At 65.2% G+C, this 22,609-nt stretch overlaps 1 protein-coding gene across 2 annotated transcripts in view; it reads right to left on the bottom strand.

The window, feature by feature from the left end:
* PTP4A3 (protein tyrosine phosphatase 4A3) overlaps window positions 1-12,819 on the bottom strand; it is a 36,689-nt gene extending 23,870 nt beyond the window's left edge. The window contains exon 1 of one of the 2 annotated variants that reach the window (XM_043601888.1): window positions 12,671-12,819. The gene's annotated coding sequence lies outside the window, so the exon portion shown is untranslated. Of the gene's footprint in view, window positions 1-10,477; window positions 10,598-12,670 lie in introns of those variants that run through there. The other variant, XM_043601890.1, reaches the window with a different exon arrangement.
* Window positions 12,820-22,609: the final 9,790 nt, after the last annotated feature.

Below are 22,609 nucleotides of genomic sequence, written 5' to 3'. Positions count from 1 at the left end.
GCAGCCAGTCCGGTGCCCGGGATCGCACGCCCGCGGATTTGCCCGGGCGCACGTTTCACATAAGCGGCATCAGGCACCACGTGGCCTCCGGCCTCTGGCCCCGTTCACTCAGCACGATGCTTTCTAGGGGCGTGCGTGCTGTCATCGGGTCAGGACTTCACCCTCTTCGCGGCTGAGAATCTCTACGCCATGTGGAGACCGCGCTCTGCTTTTCTGTGCTCAGCGGACGGGCGCCCGGGTCACCTCCAGTTCTGTTCTCATTTCGCCCGCAGGGACGGCGCACAGCAGGAGCGGTGCGGGACACGACCCGGGGGCCGGTCGACAAACACCCACAGGCGTCTGTTCTTCCGAGATCCCACACTGGAGCAGGAGTGTGGGCGTCGCCACACGGGGTGGGAGCACCTGGTCAGCCCCTTCCCCGGGCCCCTCGGGTGCACCAGGCTGCCGAGGGCACCGGGCAGGCCAGGGAGGGACGGAGGTCCCGGCAGCCGGGCAGGTAAGTGGGGGCCCTCCAGGGCGCCCAGCCCGGGTGGGGCTGGGAAAGAGGGGCGCCTGGGTGGCTCACTCAGTCGAGCCTCCGACTCATGATTTCAGCTCGGGTCACGATCTCACGGCTCGTGAGGTTGAGCCCCAAGTCGGGTTCCATGCTCTGACAGCACGGAGCCTGCTTGGGATTCTGTCTCTCTCTCTCTCTCTCTCTGCCCCTCCCCTGTCTGCTTGCACGCCCTGTCTCTCCTTCAAAAATAAATACTCTTTAAAACAAATAAAATAAAAAGGACAGTTGTCAAAGCAACTTTAGAAGTTCCAAACACAACCAGCACACATAGAGTGAGCACAGGTCAAGGATTCATTCGTTTGCCAGGGAGCCGGCAGGGGGCAAAGCCGGTTCTGAGGAGGGTCCAGGGCCCCGAGTGCTCCCAGCCCGTGGTGACGGAGCACCGGAAGAGGGCAGGAGAGCAAGACGGGTGATGCTGTAAGGGGTGACACCACAGGGGCCACCTTCTCTGTCAGACACAAATCTGCACGTGCACCTGTGACTGCCCAGAGTCCAGGCCACAGGCGGGCACCAGCAGCAGGTGCAGGCATCCCTGGAGAACCGGACCAGGTGGCCTGCGGGACACGGAAGGACACGCTGTCCCTCTTTTGTCTCAAGAGATCCCCCTGAGAAGGGCAAAGGGCGGGGTGTCCGGGCACAGCTTGAGTAAAGGCCAGGAGGCAGGAAAAGGCAGGGGGCAGAAAGGTGAGCCAGGCTTCAGGGGAGACCGCAGGGAACTGCTCCCCGGGGAAGGCAGGCTCGGGGGACCCCGGTTCTCAGAATCGCTGCAGGGCACGGGCAGGTCTCTGCAAGCCCAGATCGAGGTGTGTCACAGAATCGAGCACCGGGTGAGGAAACAGAAAGTTCCCAGAATCCCCAATGTGGGGCAGGAGAGTCCCCATGGATGGTGACAGGTGAGACAGCAGTGCCCGGGCCACCTGAGGTCACTGAGAGTTTGGGGAGTGTGTGCCCAGAGCTAGTCCCCACCCTGGAGTCGTGGGTACCCCCGCCCCACCCCCCACCACCTACCTGGCGTCCTGGGTATCCCCACCCCACCCCCCACCCCCTACCTGGCGTCCTGGGTACCCCCGCCCCACCCCCCACCCCCTACCTGGCGTCCTGGGTACCCCTGCCCCACCCCCCACCCCCTACCTGGCGTCCTGGGTACCCCCGCCCCACCCCCTCCTCCCTACCTGGCAGCACCCAGGCTGACCCCGTCCTCCAGGGCCAAAGCCCTCAGTGGCACGCACACCACTCAGAAGAAAAAACCCAAGCCTCCCCGCCCTGAAGGCCCTTCCGCTGGGCTGCCCTCCCCCACTCTCCTCCCCCTCCGCTCCAGCCCCACCTGCCTTCCTGCCCTTCTGGAGACACACTGCCTCCGTGCGTGGTCCTGCTTCCGGCCCTTTGCCCTCACTGTGCCCCGTGCCGGGAGCACTCTCTGCCCCCACACCACCCCATGCTGTCTCTCCAGGCCTTTGCCAGCTACCTAGGACTCCTCCCTGGTTCCATCTGTCCAAACCCCCCTCCTTGGAGGCCCACTCACCAGCTCATGGACCCTTAGGAGCACCTAGCAGATGCCATGGCTGGGCTCTGGGTCCAGGGGCACTCATGGGGAGAAGAGCCCGATCCCCGGCATGACAGTAAAGTTGGCCACAGCGACCAGGCGGTGACCCCGGGGGCGGGGAGCCCACCAGTCACGGCCCCAGCAACAGCAAGAGAGGAAGGGGGCTCTCAGCTGCCAAGGAGCCGCTGCCCAACCGGACCCCCCAACACACTGAGAATCTCCTCTCCTCCATCCAGCCGCCACACAGACCCCTTCGCCGCAGGGGAGGCGGGTGGAGGGCCCCGCCTTGTCCCGCACCATCTACAGAGCACGCTGCACCCAGGAGAAAGCAGACTGGGGAGCTGAGGCTAGCCACTGTCCCGAGGCCAGCCTCCCCAGGCTCTGGACTCCTGGCCCAGGGCCCCCGGCGCCCCTCCAGGCTTCTGCCACCATCTCAGCCTCTCAAGGAGGCCCAGGGAACCAGCCACCGCCTCCCTCACACCTGCTCACGCACGCAGCAACCATCTTTTACAGACTGCACCCTTCCTCCCTTCCCGTCCTGAGGTCTTGGTGTCTCGTGACAAGGCAGGGGGCAAGGCCACCGCCGCTCAGACCTGGGGTCGGCCCAGGCTCTGCAAACGGGGTACCCACACCTGAGGGGCAGCTGTGTGCCTGGTTACGGACGAGTCGGCCTGGCACGCGGCGGGCACTCGGCAGCAGCCAGTGACCCTCCTGGGACAGGCCCACGGCTGCCCGTCCTCAGCCCAGGGACGCCTCTGGAACATCCAGTCTCACCCAGGACTGGCTGGTGGACACACCCCCCCCCCCCGGCAGCGTGCTCCCCGGTCCCGGATCCCGCCCAAAACCCTGGTTCTCACGCTCGCTTCCGCACGGGAAGGGTGGGGGAGACACTCACCCTGCCCCCAAAACCCCAGCACACTCTCGGGGAGGGCTCTGCCCATAAGGACCCTGCGACAGAGCCTTCCAAAGTGGGGGAGGCGGGGACAGGGCAGGGAAAGCAGTGAGAACTCGGAGGGAGGGGAGGAGAAAGTGGAGGGAGGACAGGAAGAAGCCAGGCGGGGGTGCTCCTTGGCTCCCCACGGCTGGCCAGGCAGGGCCGTCTGACCCCCGGGCCCACCAGGCTCCTTCTGAAGGCGGGAGGCCGGGCAGGCACAAAGCAGCCAAGGCCCTGCTGGGGTCAGCGTCCTTCCTCGGGTCGGGCGAGCCCAGCTGGCAGCGTCCGTGGGAACTGTCCCCGGGCCCAGCCAGCCACGCTCAGGCCGGTCGGTGGGCATCGGGGCTGCAAATGCCAGGGCAGCTGGGCACGTCCCGAGGGGCAGAGGCCCAGGCCCTGACCCTGCTGCAGGCTGAGCTGAGGGTGGTGGAGGGGAGGGGGGTGGAGGGACGAGGGTCTCGGGGCCACGACCACCCCTCGTCACTATCCGTGCCCCCAGGCCCCGCCTACCTCTCTACGTCACCCCAACGCCCTCGCCCTCAGCAGCCCCGTCAGAGGCCACAGCCTCCACCTGCACCGTCTCCCGGCCCCCTTCCCCTACACACCTCCTCCCGGACCCTCAGCTGCCTCGAGGGCTCGCCCTCTGGCCCCTGCCCCCTGCATTAGGGGCCCCTCCTCCAGCTCCCTGGACCCCACCCCTCCCGGACCATCACGCAGGCCACCCGGGGCTGAGGCTGTGACTTCACGGGCCACAGCCACGCCGGGGAAGGGGTAGCCACCGGGCTAGACGTACAGATGCACACACTCGATGAACATCTCCATCCACACTCCAGCCCGCGCGCCACAGGGGGCCCTGGAGCACCCAGCTCCGCCCCGTCAGTCCTCTGTGCCCCGCTGGGGACCCCCGGCCACCGGCTGTCCTCACAGGCCTGGGGGCCCCTCGGGACAGCCCTTCCGGTGACTTCCTGCCAGGGCGGCCGGGGGAGGGTAAACAAGGCCTCCAGATGGCTTCCTGTGGCTGCCCGGCCGTGGGAACGTCCCAGTCGCCGAGGTCACGGAAGAGCCGGTGGGGGATCCGCATCACCCATCGGCGGGGCACCCGCTACGCGGCTCAGGCTGCCCGCACCCACTGCCCCTCTTTCGCTTCCCGACATCCCCACAAAAGCGCTTCCCGCCCCCATTTACAGAGGGGGAAGCTGAGGCACAGACGGACGAGTCAGGCCAAAGGCCAGAAGCAGGACCTCCTCTCTGCTCACCGGATGCCCTTTCTTTATCAGGCTCCCCCCCACCACGGCTGGGGCAGGTCATTCAGCCCCACTCCAGAGACAGGGAAAACTGAGGCCAGAGAGGGGAGGGCGTGCCAGGCAGGACGGGCTGGTGGCTGTGCTGCGATGGGGTCCGCTCCCCCCTCCCCACGCACACCTGTAAAGGAGGGGCCGACAGTCCTGGCTCCAGGCCACTCGGCGAGGACCACACAAGCCCGGCCGACGGAGCGCTGGGCACGACGCACCTGCCTTCCATCCCTGCCCGTTCCCCGACCCACCGCCCCGAGCGGGCTGACCCAGGAGCTGCCGCAGTGACACTGTTAACTCGGGCCCTAAGCCTCGGGAGCCCCTCCCTCTACTGTGGTGCCCACAACCCTCAAGCCCAGGCCAGGCGCCTCCTCCTCCCAGAAGGCCGCCCTGACTTCCTCAAAGTCTGAGGGCCACACACTCTAGGAAAGAGATTGCCGTCTCCTAGGGGTCTTGCCCACCCCTGGTCTCTCCCTCTCCGCACCACCTCTCTCTGCCTCCCCCCAACCCCCAGCAGGGGCCAGTGCAGGCCTGGCGGCCCCTTGAGAGGCAGGGGGAGGCAGAGGCCGGGCCAAGCCAGTAAGCTGCGCTGCCCATCCGACTACCCAGCAGCCAAGATGGAGATCATGGGGCGGGTACTGATCAATCAACAGGGGTCCGTCCAGACCCAGGGGCCGGGGTCCACGGCTGCCTCCGGAGAGATCCACGGTCGACAGTAAGGGAAATTTCCAGTGAAATGCGGAATGCATGCGGGCAGCCTGTTCCCGGGAAGCCAGCACACCCAGCGCCCACAGCGGTTATAATTGCCTGGGCTGTTTGAAGTTTTCTAAGAACCACCACTAAATCTGGATTAAACCGTAATGACCTACGAGAGCCCCGTTTGAGAGCCGCCCTCCTGCCCCCCCCCCAGCAACATGAGCCCCTGGGGCAGTAGATGCCGCCTCTGCCCCCCCAGGCCCAAGAGCACCACAGGACACATAAAGAAGCCAAGTCACCTGGGCTTCGCCTCCCGAGGTCACGGGCCCCCGGCGAGGGTAGACGAGAGCCTGGTGACACGGAGCAGACGCAGGGCTGGAGGCAGCAGCCTGGCCCGCCGGCCGAAGCTTCACCACCGAGGCTGCCGTCTCTGGCCTGACCTCCCACCCAGTCTGCCGCGAGGTCCATGGTGCGTCCCCATTCTCCAGACAAGAAAACTGAGGCCCAGGAAGCACAGGGGCAGGCCCAGGGTGACCCAGAGAGACCTGGCAGAGCCGGGACCATGGCTCTGGGCTCCCGAGGGCCATGCGGAAGGGACAGTGAGGTTACTGTGGGGAACCCCAGGCACCCCCTGAATCCCACATGGCAATTCCCAGGCCCCGGTCCAGGCAGGAGAGTGAGGGGGGGCCAGTGTGCCCACACCAGCAGGGGAGGGGGGAGGGGCGCCAGCAGAAAGGAGCACCCTCTGGGGGAGGGAGGAATGTAGACCAGGTGGAGCCCACCGCGTACAGCCACGGGGGCGGTGACGGGACAGGCGGGCCGGCAGGCGGGAGCCCCGGGTGGGGTGGCGGGGAATCCTCCGTGCGCTCCCGCGCCTCTTCCAGGAAGCCTGAGTCACAAGAGGGGCCCCAGGGCCAGGAGAGTGGCTGGAGCACCAGTCCCATGGGAAGTGGACGGGGCAGGGCCGCCTGCCTGTCCGCCCGCCCCCACTGACCGGGCCGGCCCTGGCTTCGGGGTCTCTGTGACCGGGGAGGCCGTGGGAACGAGCAACTGCAGCTCCCAGGGGGGGGCTGTGGGGACAGAGGAGCTGGAGACGGCAGGTCAGAGCCCCCCGTCTGCAGAGGGGGAAACCGAGACCCCAAAGGAGAAGAGTTGGCCCAGAGCCATGCAGCCAATGACCTGTCCTCGTCTGTGCCCTGGCAGCCACGCCTGGAGGCTGGGAGACCCTCCATCCTTGGCTCGGAGCCCCGGTCCAGCACATCGGCCCCCAGCCGTGCGCCCAAGCCCCCCAGACTCCCTACAGTTGGAGCCGTCCCCCTGAGGCTCCCCCTTCTAGGACCATACCTCAGGGAAGCCACACCCCTGCAGGCTCTGCTCCGCCCCTTCACTGATCTGGTCCAACCCTCATTTGCTGGTCGAGAACAGACTCTGGCAATGACGCCCACCCCCAGGGTCACCCAGCAGGAGAGCGAGACCTTGAAGCCACCTTCCAGGTGCGGCCCCTCACCAGCAGACAGGTCCTGAGCACAGGACACAGGGCCCTCCTCCCCGCTGGCCTGCAAGAGTCTCCAGGGTCCTGCACACTGAGTTCATCCCACGGAGGACACAGCCGAGCTCGGGCTGGGCACACGGGAGGAGCACAGTGCCGGTGGCAGCCGGGAGGCCCAGGACGCAGAGGGGTCAGTGTCTCTGGAGGCCCGAGAACCCACGGCTGCAGGACGAGCGTGAGGGCACAGCGCTGACGGCTGATAAGCTGCAGAGCAACTCCAGCCGTCCCCACGGACGGTGGCCTCAGAGAGGAGAGGCTCCAGCCGCCTCCGTGCCCACTGAGCCCCCATAGCCAAGAGGACCCACCACACCGGCCTGGCTCGAGACGTGCACTCAGCTTCTCGCCTTCCCGTTTCCTGGGCGGCCGGCTGAGGCCTGGGCAGAGGCGGGGATGGGCCCCAGGCCAGGGCAGGACAGCCAGGTAGCAGAGAGGTCACTGCGGCGGGAGCTGGGCCTGGCCGGGCACCGCCCACCAACCCTGACCTGGGCCGGCCCTCCAGCCCACCCACAGGAACACCTCCCAGCCCACCGAGGGTCTGGGGTCACCAGGCTAGACGCAGGGTCAGACAGAGGGGCCTCCCTCCTTCAGCCACCGCCACCTGAAGGCCACGTGACCTCAGAAAGCGAGGAGCCTTGCTGAGCCTCGGCCTTTTGCTATAGGACAGGTGGACACTGCTTCCCATAGCCACGGGTGTAGATCAGGACGGGGTCCTGGCACACAGCAGGCACCCAGCACGCCCCGGCAACTGCCTTCTCTGAGCCTCGGTTTCCCCACCTATAAGCTGGGCTATTACGCCTGCCCCGCGGCCCTCCCCCCCACCCACCTGAACACCCGACGCTGAGGGCAGGGGCCGCACGAGCAGGGCCGCCTCTGTTCCAAGCCCCGCCCTCGGTACCTGGCAGAGTAGCTCCTGGACACACGTCCGGCAGCACCCACAGCCCCATCGGCTACGCCGCATCGCCGTCCCAAGCGAGGAAGGATATGACGAGGCCCGGCACAGCCACGCCAGCCCTGCCTGGGGCCGCCCTCCCCGCCACCTGCTAGCCCCCAACCCTATCCCATTTCTCCCCAGCGCGTTTGTCACCAGAAGTGATCTGCACCCGGGGTGTGTGCGAGCTCTTGGTGCGTCCCCCTCCTCCCGACTCACTGCTGGCCCTAGGGCAGTCCCAGCACAGCTCCCCAGGGCCTGGCACACAGTAGGCTCTCAAGTTTGCTGGCACAGTGAGAAAGGAATGCCTGACTGGCTGCTTGGAGCCAGATTCCAAACCACCTTACGACCCGGGAGGTGCCGGCCCCACTGAGGACCACCGCCCACATGCTAGGAACCCTCCCTGCCCCCAACAAGGAGCCACAGCGCCACGGTGACGGCCCAGGCTGGAAGGAGGGAAGTTGCGTTTTCTGCACACCTTCTGAGCACCAGGGCGGCGTCCGCCCATGTGACTGACCTCACACCTCACTGTTCCTATTTTACAGGCGCAGAAACTGAGGGGTGAGGCATTAGGTATCTGGCGAGAAACTCGAAATCTCGCCAGACCTTCCTGACTGAGGAAAGGCCCCGGGGGCGGCAAGGGGTGCCAGGGACTAAACAGAGCGGGCGACGGCGAGGGGTGCCGGGTGGAGGTGGGACAGCCAGGCAGCTGGTGAGGAGGCCGTCCCGGACGGAGGGCACAGGGCAGGGCCGGCCAGAGGTGAGAAACCCCAGCGCCTCACCTGCTTACAGCCTACCGTGAGGTTTGGAGCCTCTGGGTCACAAAGGCAGGGCAAGGTCTTGGGGGACATGCCCACCGGTCCCTGGCCACCACAGCCCTGCCAGCTCCAGCCAAATGCTGCCTGGAGAGGCCAGTGCCCTGTCTACTTGCCCCCCTCTTTTGCTAGGGTCTGCCAGCCGGCGAGGCAGCAGGGGCCCCATCTGGATGTGAGCCCCCAGGAAGATCGCTAGCACACACGCTGTGTGTCTGCAGACCCCCACCCACCCCAGTGGGGGGCAGGGTGGGCTCACACCAGCTCGGGGCCGACAGTGTCCTCCTCTTCCCAACAAGGGCACGAAGTCAAGCTGGCTAATGCTTCAAGGCAGCGCTTTGATGAGCACTTCCCAGCACACCCCGCCCGGCGTCCTGAGGTCATCCTGAGGCCCCCCCCACCTGTGGCACCTCCAGGACCCCCTCGCCTTCCAAACCGTCCGCTTGTCTAAGAAAGGGGCCCGCCCACCCGGCTTTCCTGCTGTCCACCATGCCCACGCTGTGGACGACATCGGCCGCCCCCCCCCCGGCGCCAGGGCCTAAGCTGGCACTGAGGAGACAGGGGTGACTAGCTGGGGCCCCAGCCTCATCCTGGCGGTCAGCGAAGGTGTCCTGGAGGAGAGCAAGGGCAAGGAGGAGCCAGTAAGGCTAGGAGACGGCCTGGAGGTCCCACCTGACCACCACCCGCATCTTCTCCCACCACACTGGCCACCTGGGGCAAGGGGGAGGCCCACGACCCGCCCAACCCCCCACGACCCCATCACCCGCCTCTGATTCCAGCAGGGGGCCCGGCACAGGGGAAGCGCTTGGCAGACTCCGTGGGGAGCGCTGAGGGCTGACCAGCTCCGCACAGGGGCCTTTGAGGAGCAGCCTGGGACCGCCACGTGGTCAGGGCAGCCTCCGTCCCTGAAGAGCTGCAGCGGGGGTGGCCTGGGGAGCAGCGGAGAGACCCCCGTGCCTGCCTCAGGTTAGGCCCCGGGCTCAGGGCCTCTCCCATTTACTCCTCACGGCAGCCCGCAGGGTGAGCCACACGGCACCCACTTCACAGATGGGAAAACCAAGGCTCCGTTTAGATCTATGGGTGAGGTGGGCCGACTCCACCTCGGTGGGCCTCAGCCTCCTCATCTGAGAAATGGGATGAAGAACCTCCCTCACAGGAGGGTTTGAGGTCAGTGAAGGGTGGGGCAAGCACAGAGCTTTGAAGACGCCTCTGGGCAAGACCGCACGCACCCTCCATTGACCCCGTCTGGTCTGCACCCCCATGCTGCTGCGCGGGTGCCGGACCCCGTGGAGCCCACAACCCACGCTGACGCCCAGAACCCACAGAGCGCTTGGGCCAGGGCAGGAGGTGCAGCGCATGCCTAACCGCCAGGGTCGGGGTGCCCATGTGGGCTGTGACCTGCTGGTCTGGACCCCACGCCGCCTTCGGACCTGCTAGCACGGCCCAGATGGGCAGCCTCACCTCAGTCGCCAGGCGCCAGCCGCAGAGGTCACCGGACCACACAGCGGAAGCGCTCTGACGGCTTGAAGTTGAGCGTGTGCCACCCATCCCAACCGCCAGCTGTCCAGCAGAGCCCAGGGGCCACGTGGAGAGCCACCTGTTTAATCCCTGTGGCACCTGGGGTAAGGCGGCCGACCTGGTTCTGCAGCTGGACCGCCGCCAGGAGAGGGAGGCGCCGCCAGGCTACCAGCCCCCTAAAGGGTCTGAGCGGGGCCGCAGACCGGGTATCGGGCCCCAGAGCTCAGCCTCCCGCGACATCCGCTGCCATCCCGGTCCTACCCGAGGACAGGGAGGCCCATGGGGTTCTGGTGACAAGAGCGTTAGAGACCAAGTGCCCCCAGACTATGCAGATGAAGAAACTGGGCAGAGAGTGGGGCAGAACCAGATCCTGGGCCAGAACTTCGGGGAGGATGAACTCGGAACAGGGGTCACCCGCCCCCCAGAGACGGGAGCGGGGTCAGCGCTTCCAGCCAGGCCGGGGGCGCCCCGGGAGCCCCTGCACGTGGCCGCGCCCAGGCCCGCGTTCCCGCCGCAGCAGCCGCCAGGCCAGGCCGAGGGGCCCCAGGACGCGCCCGGCGCAGGAGGCGGCCGCCCTCCGCCTGCGCGCCCACGGCCCCACGCGCCCGCGCCGCGCGCCCCCGCCCGAGCGCGCGCCGAGGAGACTGACCTGGCGGTCCCGGCGCCGGCTCGACGGGCGGAGGGAGGGGCGCGCGCGCGTGCACGCGGGGCCGGCGCGCGCAGGCGCGGCCCCGGCTCCGGGCGCGCGGGCCGGGGCGTCAGGTCACGTGCTTGGCACGGCCCAATGAGAGCGCTCCCCACGCCTCGGCCGCGCGCGCGCGCCCCGCAAGCCCCGCCCGGGTGGGAAGGGGCGTGGCCATGGGGAGCGAGCCGGGGGGCGGGGTCTGACCTTGGCTGCTGGCAGGGCCCGCCCGCTGAGGCAAGGACTGCCTGGCCGCCTGGAGTGGTCACAGCCGGCCCGTTGGATCCCGAGTGAGGATGGAGAGGGCGAGGTGCGCGGGGGCCGAGAAGGGGTCTGGAGGCCAAGGGTTTTACGAAACTTCCGGATGCCTCGACGTCTCCATTTGTCCATAGGTGCCGAGCACCAGACGCGCGGGCAGGGTTGATGGGAGGATGGGGCCTAGATAGCAGTCACCCAGCGGCGGCATTGGGGTCAGACCTGGGGGGCCCTGAAGGTGGGCTCCTGGAGGGAGTCATCAGGCCCCCCCCCGGGGACCTCGCGCCCCGAGGGCAGGCCCACACGCAGAGCTGCTCAGAAAGCGGCAGCTGCCTCTGTAAGGGCTGGTGGAGGCCCGACCCTCCTCCGTTTCTCTGTGCCCCGTGGGCCGGCCAGGTGCCTGTGCCATTTCGGCCACCAGCCAGCCTCCGGGGAGATTTGTAAGGTGCCCCCCTGGGGACTGGTGAGGGAGTCCCCTTCCGGATCAGCACTAACTAGGGAGCTCATGGCCAGGCCAGTGGTGGCATGGGGAGAGGGCCCAGGACAGAGGGCACCAGAGAGGTAGGTGTGGAAACGCCAGGGTCCCCTGATGCCGGTCCATGCACCAGCCCCACCCTCAGCCCAGCCTCTCCTCCCAGGTTGGAGGCTTGCTCTGGTACTATCTCCGCGTCCTGGGGAGGATGCCCCTCCGACCAGCCACCCCAGCAGCCACAGTGACCCCTGGAAGGCAAGAGTGAGAGCCCTCCCCTCTCCATGCAGAATCCTTCATGGTGGCACCTTGGTCCCAAGGCCATCTGACTGGGCCAGGGCTGGCTCCTCTAGGCTCCCTCCACTCGCCACCAAGCTGCCACAGCATGGAACACCTGCATGCTGTTCCTCCAACAGTCAGGGTCCATCCCACCCCAGGGCCTTTGTACTTGCTACTCCTGCTGCATGGAAACTCTTGCCCCAGGCCACCCCTGTGGTGCTGCCCTTCACATCTTGTCCCTTTCAGCTGTCATCTCCTCTGAGAGCTCAGTCTCCACTGGCCGTCCCCTCACTCAGCTCTGCCAGAGATCCCCCCCACCCAAGCAGTTACACACAACACTGATCATGGTCTGGGTGAGGACCTCACCTGTGTCCCCAGCTGTGTCCCCAGGATTCACACCAGCGTCCGGCACAGACGTGTGCGCATTCATAGATGGGGTGATCAGACGGTGCCCAGAGGCCCCCAATGCCTCCTTAAGAGTCAGCAGGGGGCAAAGGACAGAGCCTTGCAGACCTGAGTTCGAATCTCAGTTCACCAGCTTATCCCCACACAGCCCCGCGAGGTAGGGACCGTTGTTCCCCTATTTTGTAGATGAGGCACAGAGGGGTTAAGCAACTTCCAAAGATCACACAGCAAGTCAGAAGTAGACTTAGTCCAGACCTCCCCTTGTTTAACCACAAAGCTGGGGTTCCCTGTCCTCAGTGCCTTCACGCAGAGAACAATGGGAAACAGCTAGGGTCGCTCCAGGTTTGAGGTCCTGGGAAAAAGGAACCGTCCACTGAAATGGGGGTCTCAGCAACCACCAAGGCAGCCCGTTGTCCATGGGGCCTCAGGTCCGTTTCAGTTGTTAATCTGTTTCTAATGCTTGGCTTGACCTGCCCCCTGCACCCCTCCCCTCGTTTCAGACTCTTCCTCCTCCCCTGCCCAAAATCTCAGGGAGTTTCTATCCCGCCCCCCTTCGCTGTGGGGTGGGGGGCGTGGCCTTCCCCATGGGCTCACAGGCTGGGGTCCCTTTCATCTCCCCCCCGTGTGGCCTCAGTGCGGTTCTAACCCAGGTCTGGGGGGGCCAGAGCCCGCACACTGCGGGGGACAGGCGGGCGAGAGGGAGAGTGGGGAAGAATCCTGACTTCACAGCGGGGAAGGTGCTCAGAACTGACCTCCTCTCATGCAGGAGAACACGCGGCCCGAAGAGGTGATGACCATGCACGGGAAAGGCAGGGGCAGAACCCAGGCCTGAACGCCAGCCGCCAGAATCCTCCCGGGGATTGAGGAGTGGTGCCCGGAACAGATCCCATCCGCACCAGCTCCTGGTCACTGGACCTGCCACCACCCTCCCCCCAAGCAGAGCAGAGCGGACCCCCCCCCTCCCCCAGCCAGGGAGGGGGCAGGCAGAGGAGAAGGTATTAGGAACATCCAGACAGTGCGGGGGCCGCTGGGGGCGGGCAGGATTAGCAGATTAGCTCCGAGGAGGACAGAGATGAGGTCAGTGCTAAGTGGATTTCCAGAAAGCGGCCTCCAGTCCAACAGCCCCGGCCCCAGAAGCAGCAGGGCCACGAGGAGGGGCCGAGAGCCAGTCACGGGGGCAACAGGTGCGCCACTGGCCCCGCCCTCCACTTCTGAGCCTCTGCCAGCGGGCTGTGTGCTTTAACCCCTCCTCGCCTCAGTTTCCTCATCCAGAGAGTGGGGCCATGGTGATCGTGTCGACCTCAGAGGATAAGAGTGCTCGTTAGTGCTAGGTTCGTGCGTCCGGCACCGAGCAGGTGCTCAGTGAACATTCTTAGGACTGTCCTCTAAAGGTCATCCTCAAGCCCCAGGGTCAAATGCGAGCAAAGAAAGAACTTGTTGGTCAATGTGAAGTCGAGCAAAAGCAGGAGTTTCATGCAGGAGCACGGTGTACATACAGAAGAAGCGTGCCCCCCGCCGCCGACGCCCTGGTGGCCACGTCACGCCCCCGACCCCCGCCGTTTCGGCCACAGTGGCACACGTGGCCCCTCCCCACCCTGACGGTGCCCGAGCCCGGTGTGCACCGAGCCCCGAAGGCGTTAACGCCCCAGGACGGGCCTCACCAGCGGGCACACGCCCCAGCCTCCCGTCTGCAGACAAACCGTCGTGGGGGCATCCAGAAGCACGAGAGCCCCTGTGTGTTGGCTCCCTCGTGCCGCCCCCTCACCTGGCGTCACCCCGAATACGCCTCCCGTGCCCCAGGCCGTGCCACCGGGGCAAGCGGACAAGCACCACGTTCCAAACAGGAAGCGGAGCGGACTCTGAGAAGCACAGGCTTGTTGTGTGAAGGAGCAGTGACGGTGGCGTTTCGTTTCTGTCCCTCCCGAACGTCCAGGAATACAATCGTGTGACTCAAATGATGACGACTTTTGTAGCATATTAGCCGTGCGTCGGTCAACGACGCTGTGGAACAAGTCGTCCCGAACTCGGCAGCCCGAAATGCCAATCATCGCCGGGCCTTTCTCGGTGTCGGTGGGGCAGGCGCTCTGAGTGGCCGGGCCGGGCCGTCCGGTGAGCCGCGGTCACGGCTGGGCTGCATGGTGGGAGGCCCGCCCGAGGTGAGGGGACCTGCATCCAGGCTGGCTCACCCGCCGTGCGGCCCATGGGCGTGGCTCCTGTCCCTCACTGTGCGGGGTGGTGCTCCCGACACAGTGGCTGGCTCCCCCAGGTCGAGGGATCCCAGGGGGCAAGGTGGTGGCTTATAATCGAGGCACTTATAATCGAGCCTCAGGAGCCACACGTGGCCATCGCCTATGGGTCACAGGGGCCTGCCCCGAGTCAGTGTGGGAAGGACGGGGCTGCCGACCAGGGGGCTCAGGTCCCTGCAGGGGAGGCAGGTGGTCCCCCCTCCCAGTGCCAGGGTGGAGTGGGCTGTGGGAGCTCTGGGGGCATGTGACCTGGAGCCCCTGCTTGGGGGAGGGGGGTCCCCAGCTAAGCCCGGGGTTCCAGCCGTTGTGCCCTTCGCTGGCTTGAGACCCTGGCTCTGACAAGCACTGTTGAGTGCTCACTCCAGGCTGCCCTGGGGGCTGCAGGGGGTGGCCGGGAGCCCACCCGGACAGCCCTCCAGTCACAGCAGTCAGGAGCACCAGGGGAGGCCCTCCAGGTCCGGGAATCGGGACGCGTTGCTGGGGAGGCTGCACAGCAAGCCAATGTTAGAGGAGTGCTCCAATGCATGCAAAGTCCTCCCTGAGGACAGCCACAGCCAGGTATGTCCCCCACCCAACTCCGCGGCCTGGGCCCGCCTGCACCTGCTGCTGGGCCAGCTCCCCACCTAGAGCCCCCCGCGCGCCAGCCCAAAACCACCTCCTGGACTTTGCACAAGCCGTGCCCTCCAGAGGCTAGAGGACCCCCTGGGCGCGGCTCCCACCAGCAAACAGGCCCAGACACCCACAATGCCCGCGTTCGCAAGACCCCCCACACCCACCGCAATAGCCGGAGCTGTAAGCGGGGGGGGGGGGGGGGGGGGGGGGGGGGGGGGGGTAGACACTTCTGGGATCCAGCGCGCCTCGCGGACGCCCTCTCGTGGTGTCTGTGGGAAGAGCGGGGCCCCGCGATCTGAGACCTGGGCGGTCATTAACAACACTTCCCAAAAACAGTGGGTCCAGGCCAGGGAACCCTGACAGAACTGGGAACCCCCCGCATCCATGGGACAGGGCCCGCCCGAGCCCGGGGACTGTGAGAGGCGCCCACCAGGCCTCCCCGAGCCTGAAGACGCCCATCGTCCACATTTGTGTGTCTATTTGTCTATCTTCTCCACACGGCCCGCGACGCACTCGCTGCCCGGAGCCCCTGCATCGCTGGCGGGGACGGGAGCAGAGTGACTGAGCCGCAGACGCAGAGACCGGGAGAGCTTCGGCATCTGCAGGTGGCGGCCACCAGGGGGCAGCATGGCCTGCCAGAGCACAGCTCGCGGTGGCCCCTTGGCAGAAGTGGGGACCCCAGGCTCCTCACACTCAGGATCTCACACCGCCTTGGGTTGCTGACCCCCCTCTCCGCGGTAGAGTTTGTAGGGAGGCTGAGCCTTCATTCCCAGGAAGCTGCCATGACTTAAAATACGGCCTCACGGTGTAGTGAGTTCCCTGTCACAGGAAGGGTGCCCACCCACTGCCGGACACACACCCCAAGTGGCCCCAAGCCCCCCAGTCACCATCTGTAGGCTCTGGAGGTGATGGCAGGGCCCCAGGGGAGGCGGACACTCGGGGTCCGGGTAACGAGGTGGGCAGGGCAGCCCAGACAGGGGATTAACACCGGCACAGGTCCAGTGGTGCAGGGATACGTGACACTCCCAGGACCGGGGCGTGCTGTGAGGTGCTGGGTGTCCTTCGAGGGCTCAGGTTGGGGCTTTTAGGTGCGGTGACGGAGTTGCAGCCGGCATCTACTGAGTACTCAGCCAGGCCCTGAGCGGAGCACATTTCCTGCTTCATCTTCCTTCTTCCTGTCCCCATTCAACAGAGGAGAAAACTGAGCCTCAGAAGGCAGAACGCGTCCAAAGTGAGCAGCAAAGAAACGGGGGACCCAGTGCAAACCCAAAACCCCCCAGCACCGATGCTTTAGCCACGCCTGCCTGGGTGTTGAAGACACGTTCAGGGGGCACCCCACGAGAGGGGGGGTCGGTCCGGGGCAATGGCCCAAGGTAACGAAGAACTGAGTGAGTTCAGAATGGGATGGGCGTGGGGGGCTCCCACGCTTCCCTGGAGCTCAGAGGAGGAAGTCAAAAGTGGACCCCACTCTTGGCAAGGTGGTGAGCACCCTGTTCTCGGAGGTAAGCGAGCCCTGCCGGGGGCTTTTCCAGCTTCAATGGCGGGGAGATGCCCCCGCCAGAGAGGAGGCCAGCCAACCACCCCGGGCACTGCAGCATCGAAACTCCTATTGGGGCATTTTCTTCAGAGTCGGTTTACATTATCACTCCGACTTTATTCGTGATTCAGTGAGCTTCAGTTGAGCACCTGCTGTGTGCCAGGCCTGTACCTGTCCCGTCCTCCGGCTGCGTCAGGGAGGAGACGGTGACACAGGGCTGCCAGGGAGCTCGGTGGACACGAGCGTCTGTCCCTCCGTGCAAAACACACTTCATCCTCTGACACAGCCCGTCTACACCCTCGGTTCTCTGGTGGGAAACAGCACAGCAGAAACAACTGGCTGCAGAGGAAAACCAGTGTACGGGACCCCCCCCAAGTCAGTGCCCAGGAGCCCCCCTAATCAGAGTACAGGAGCCCCCCTAAATCACTGCATAGGAACCACCCCCCCAATCACTGTAGAGGAGCCCCCTCAAATTAAACTTTCTCATAAGTACGGACACACAGGGAAAAACATAGTGTATACAGGTCTCCGTACTATCCACGAGTTCAGGCATCCCCTGGGAGCCCCGGCCTGATTTACAACCGGGCACAGGAAGAGATTGGGCCCCTAAGTGACAAGAAAAGCCAGCGACGAGAAGTATACCGTCGTGGAAGTCGCGAGAACCTGCGCTCTCTCTAAAGCATCCTGCCTGCCCCGGCCCTTCTTCTCGTGAGCGGGTGAGATGATGGAGTGGCCACGTGGCCCGAGGGAGCGAGGCGAGGGGAGGACCATCCGCCCCGGGGCCACGGCCCACACGGGTGACGGCAGGTGGCGGGGAGACGCCTAGGTGTAGGTGCGTGCCCCAAGGCCTGAAAACGGGACGCCCACCAAACCCGCCCAGGCATGTGCCAGGGAGCCCTGCTCCCGCCCACCCACGGTGGGCGCGACCCCGGCGTCCATCATGGAAGGAAAGAGGCGTGACCGCCACCTGTCCCTCCAGGGCAGAAGGAGCCAGGCGTGGACGCTGGTCTGGCACGGGCGAGCCTTGCACACACGGGCGAGCCTTGCACACACGGGCGAGCCTTGCACACACGGGCAGAGCACACAGGACGGCTGCTGTAGGGCTCCATTGGTGTGCACGACAGGTAAGTCCATGGACACAGCGAGCTGCACACTCGCCAGGGCTGGGGGGCAGCGTTTCCTTTTGGGGTGATGGAAATGCTCTGCAATTCAGTAGAGGTGATGGCCTCACCACACTGGGAATGCACCCAATACCCTGCCTGTACACTTGAAAATAGCTAATCTGACGTTTTGTAAGCTTTTCCTGCACAACCAAAAAGGCGATGGTGTGGACAGGGTGGCAGAGAGCCGCTAATAGGACCCGAGGGCCCGGGAGCCCCGCGGCAGGTGCCACCGTGTGTGACGCCTCCCTCCCAGGCTTGGGGTCACCGTCCCACCGCCTGACGTCAGGCGTGGCCATGCCGTGGACTTCGAGAGACAGGGCACTCCCAGCCCAAAGCACTGAAGGGCCGGCAGGTGATGCCCCCCTTCCTCCCCCACGGCAGAGGACGCCGAACCTCTCGTTGAGACAGCTTCGTGTGCTGGTGCGGCCTGTCACTTGGGGTGCGGGGAGGGACAACGGGGAGCGAGAGCCTCACCCCTTCTCCCCTCACCTGCAGTGGGTGTGTGGCATGAGCGAGAAACACGTCTTCACCGTTCAGGCCACTGAGAGTCACGGCCATGTGGATGCGATGTAACCCAGGCTGTCCTCACCGCTCACCACGCTGAGCGGGGCCCTCGTGGAGGCTGCGGGCAAGACCGTTCAGCCTGAGCGTCCCTGGCTGAGGGAGCAGCCGGAGAAAAGACGCTGAGGCAGATGTGTGCCCAGTGTGCCTAGGCACAGTCAAGGGGCCAGCGTGGGTGGACCCAAGGCCACAGCGGGAGACCCCAGCCCGTGGGGCCTTTCGGACCTCCAGGAAGCATGGGCTGTCCTTGTAAAGGGTGCGAGTCCCGAGCGGCTTCAAGCAGGGACTGGCACAGCTGGACTTGAGCTCTAGGAGATGCTCTAGGCCCTGTGGGTAATGGACGCTTCGAGGAACAAGGGGAAGAAAGCAAGACCCCCCGGGCTTCCCGGGGAAGGAAGTTTCCATCGCACACATCAGGAAGCACAAAGAGAGGGTGGACTCCAGGCACAGGACGATCAGGGCTCAGGCTGTGCTTCTCTGGGATTCTTCCCCACCCTCATTCTTGGGGGGCTTCCCTCGTGGTTGCAAAAAGGCTGCCTGGTCGTGTAGGGGCAGGAGAGAGCACGGAAGCCACAAGGGTGCCTCTGGGAGCCTCTCCCCCGGCCTAAATCAGCCTAGACCTGCCCACCCTAGAACGAACCCGGGCTGGGAGGTAGGGTGGGTGATGGCTGATTGGTCAGAGGGTGGTGGCGTAGACCCAGCCATGGAGGAAAGGCCTGGGCGCTGAGAACCAGGAAACCTGGAAACCTGTCTGGAAACCTGGCAAGGGCCTCAGGGACGCATCCACCTGTGGCATTGTTGGGTGGCCTGCCACGGCCCTCCATGCCTGCAGGGTGGGGTCCCAACTCGAGTACGGCTCCCACCTGTGCTCCTAGATTGCTTCCTCTTTCCGATGGCCCTGAGAAGTCAATACAACCACTCCCCTCACTCTACAGGTGAGGAAAGGCAGACCCAGAGAAGTTAGGTGACGCCGACGTCCCCAAGGCCACATGCCAAGGGCTGGAGCCGGAATTCACACCCAGGCAGCAGCCCAGAACCTCCCGCCCCTCCCACCCTGCCTGCCACACTCTGGCCACACCCCTCCTCAGTCAGCACTGCCCAGCTCTTGGCTGCTGCTGATGCCTCTCCCTCCGCCACCTGCCGGTTAACTCCTCAGTCTGCCCAGGTAACCAGTACAGATGTCACCTCCTCCGAGAAGCCTTCCTGGGCTCCTCCTCTGAGGGGGCAGGGGCCTGGAAGCCTGGGGCCACGTCTCAGGTCTGTCTCTGGCCTGTGGGGTGGCCCCTGAGCCTCAGAGAAAATAATTTGAGGGCTCACCTGTGGAATGCAGGCAGCGACAGCGCTGGGGACAGGCTGCTTGAGACCCTGTGTGGAAGTGTGTCCTGAAACCCCCACAGTCCCCACCGTCTCTCTGAGCAGAATAAACTCCGAGCCCCCCCCCCCCCCCCCGACGCCTGGCGTTTCCGCCGACAGCCCCACTTCAAACACAGGGACCAGGCAGAAATGTCAGCCAGCCGTAAACAAACCTGCTCGCCGGAGACGAGGTGCAGGCCCCGAGGAGAGGGGGGGGTTCGCTCTGGCGGGAAGGATGGAAGTGGGATTTAAACAGGATTTGATTTACAGAGGAGAAAATAATTATCGGTGGGGCCTCAGACAAAGTAAAGTCCATGTGTTTTGAAGAGACGAGAGGGATGGAGGGGCGAGGGGGGAGGGATGGAGGAGGGGGGAAGGAGGATGGAGGAGGGAGGATGTGGGAGGGAGGATGAAGGAGGGAGGATGGAGGATGGGGGAGGGAGGACAGAGGATGGGGGAGGGAGGACGGAGGATGGGGGAGGGAGGAGGGAGGACGGAGGAGAGAGGAGGGAGGAGGGAGGACGGGGGAGGGAGGACAGAGGAGGGAAGATGGAGGATGGAGGATGGGAGAGGGAGGATAGAGGAGGGAGGAGGGAGGACGGAGGAAGGAGGATGGGGGAGGGAGGAGGGAATATGGGGGAGGGAGGAGGAAGGAGGGAGGACGGGGGAGGGAGGAGGGAGGATGGGGGAGGGAGGAGGAAGGAGGGAGGACACAGGAGGGAGGATGGAGGATGGGGGAGGGAGGATGGAGGATGGGGGAGGGAGGATGGAGGATGGGGGAGGGAGGAGGGAATATGGGGGAGGGAGGAGGAAGGAGGGAGGACGGGGAAGGGAGGATGGGGAGGGAGGAGGGAGGATGGGGGAGGGAGGAGGAAGGAGGGAGGACACAGGAGGGAGGATGGAGGATGGGGGAGGGAGGAGGGAATATGGGGGAGGGAGGAGGAAGGAGGGAGGACGGGGAAGGGAGGATGGGGAGGGAGGAGGGAGGATGGGGGAGGGAGGAGGAAGGAGGGAGGACACAGGAGGAAGGAGGGAGGACGGGGGAGGGAGGATGGGGAGGGAGGAGGGAGGATGGGGGAGGGAGGATGGAGGATGGGGGAGGGAGGAGGGAATATGGGGGAGGGAGGAGGAAGGAGGGAGGACGGGGAAGGGAGGATGGGGAGGGAGGAGGGAGGATGGGGGAGGGAGGAGGAAGGAGGGAGGACACAGGAGGGAGGATGGAGGATGGGGGAGGGAGGATGGAGGATGGGGGAGGGAGGATGGAGGATGGGGGAGGGAGGACAGAGCAGGGAAGATGCAGGATGGGGGAGGGAGGACAAAGGATGGAGGAGGGAGGACGGAGGAGGGAGGAGGTGGATGGGGGAGGGAGGGGGAGGACGGGGAGGGAGGACAGAGGAGGGAAGATGGAGGATGGGGGAGGGAGGATGGAGGACGGAGGAGGGAGGACGGAGGAGGGAGGACGGGGGCGGGAGGACAGAAGAGGGAAGATGGAGGATGGGGGAGGGAGGATGGAGGACGGAGGAGGGAGGACGGAGGAGGGAGGACGGGGGCGGGAGGACAGAGGAGGGAAGATGGAGGATGGGGGAGGGAGGATGGGGTAGGGAGGATGGAGGACGGAGGAGGGAGGACGGAGGAGGGAGGACGGAGTAGGGAGGAGGGAGGACGGGGGCGGGAGGACAGAGGAGGGAAGATGGAGGATGGGGGAGGGAGGAGGGAGGACGGAGGAGGGAGGATGGGGGAGGGAGGACAGAGGAGGGAAGATGAAGGATGAGGGAGGGAGGAGGGAGGATGGAGGAGGGAAGATGAAGGATGGGGGAGGGAGGAGGGAGGACAGAGGAGGGAGGACAGAGGAGGAAAGATGGAGGAGGGAGGAAGGAGGACGGAAGAGGGAAGATGGAGGATGGGGGAGGGAGGAGGGGGGATGCAGGGACAGGAGGACGGAGGAGAAGAGTTGACACCCACGTGAGACCAACGTCAACAGCAACTAGGTGGTCGGCGGGTTCTCGGTGGGAAAGGAGGCTCCAAGCAGGCTGATGACCTAGTGTCTGCTCTGAGCAGCATCTCAGTGTGCTGGCAGGATCCAAGGTCAGCCAGTGACAGCCACCTCAGCCTACAGCATCACGGGAGAGGCTGCATTTAAATGCTGATTCCCCGACTCCTGCACAGACCACTCAAAGCTGCCTCTCCAAGGCCTCGGCGTTTGTAGTTGATCGAAGCTCCCGGGTGATTCTGATGCACACCTATGCATCCGACCCCACACGGCCACGAGCTGGACCCCAAACGCACCTGTTGTCTCGTTTACTCCTCACTGCCGCACCAAGCATTGCTGTCCTCCTCATACAGGTGAGGGGAAACTGAGGCACAGGGAGGCTTAGTCACTCGCATCAGATGGGAGGCAGCAGGGCCAGGATTTGAATCGGAACCTGTCTTCCCACATGTCCCCATCTCCTCATCTGAGGCCCCATCCCAGTCTCTCCAGCCTCCTAGGGACCAGGCGAGAAAGAGAAATTGGCCCCACGAGGAGGGTCCCGGTCCATGGGGACAGAGAGGCCCTCTGGAGCAGCAGTCTGTGTGACGGCGGGGGCTGCCAGCCCATCTACAGGACCCCACCATGCTTCTGACCGATATGGGGCCTCAGACCCTTGACGGCCCTGGCAGACCCTCACAGCTGCCCCCTCACTGTGGGGGCGACGAGGGGTCAGTCCCACCACCGGAGCCCTGGAGTGGCAGGTCTCCAAGCGCCTGCCTTCTGGAGCCTGCGGTCTTAAATCTGCCTAGAAGACCGGATGCCTGGGTGGCTCAATCAGTTAAGCGTCTGACTCTTGATTTCAGCTCAGGTCTTGATATCAGGGTCGTGAGTTCAAGCACCGCGCTGGGCTCCACACTGGGCTTGGAGCCTACTAAAAAAAAAAAAAAAAAAAAAAAAAAAAAAAATCCAGCATCTGAGCCTAGAAGAGCTGTTCCCAGCCCCACCCTGCCCTGCGGTGACCGTCACTTCCCCACACTCCTTTCAGCCACCCCCGGGCTTCCTTTGTAGCACACACATTCCGAACCTCCAGGACTGACACCGCCACGTCTACTCGTGTCCCTGCATCCGATGATGGATTTCCCAGCCAGGCCCACACCCACCTCCCCCCAAAAAAGGGCCTGGCGTACAGGGCCCGGGATGGGCACCACTGAGACAGAAGGCACAGCTCTTTTCCGGAGAGTGGACGGAGG

Source organism: Prionailurus bengalensis, chromosome F2 (genome assembly GCF_016509475.1).
Source record: "Prionailurus bengalensis isolate Pbe53 chromosome F2, Fcat_Pben_1.1_paternal_pri, whole genome shotgun sequence".
NCBI classification, from domain to species: domain Eukaryota; kingdom Metazoa; phylum Chordata; class Mammalia; order Carnivora; family Felidae; genus Prionailurus; species Prionailurus bengalensis.
The sequence above is the reverse complement of the archived record's forward strand: the minus strand, read 5'-3'. Positions and strand labels throughout refer to the sequence as shown.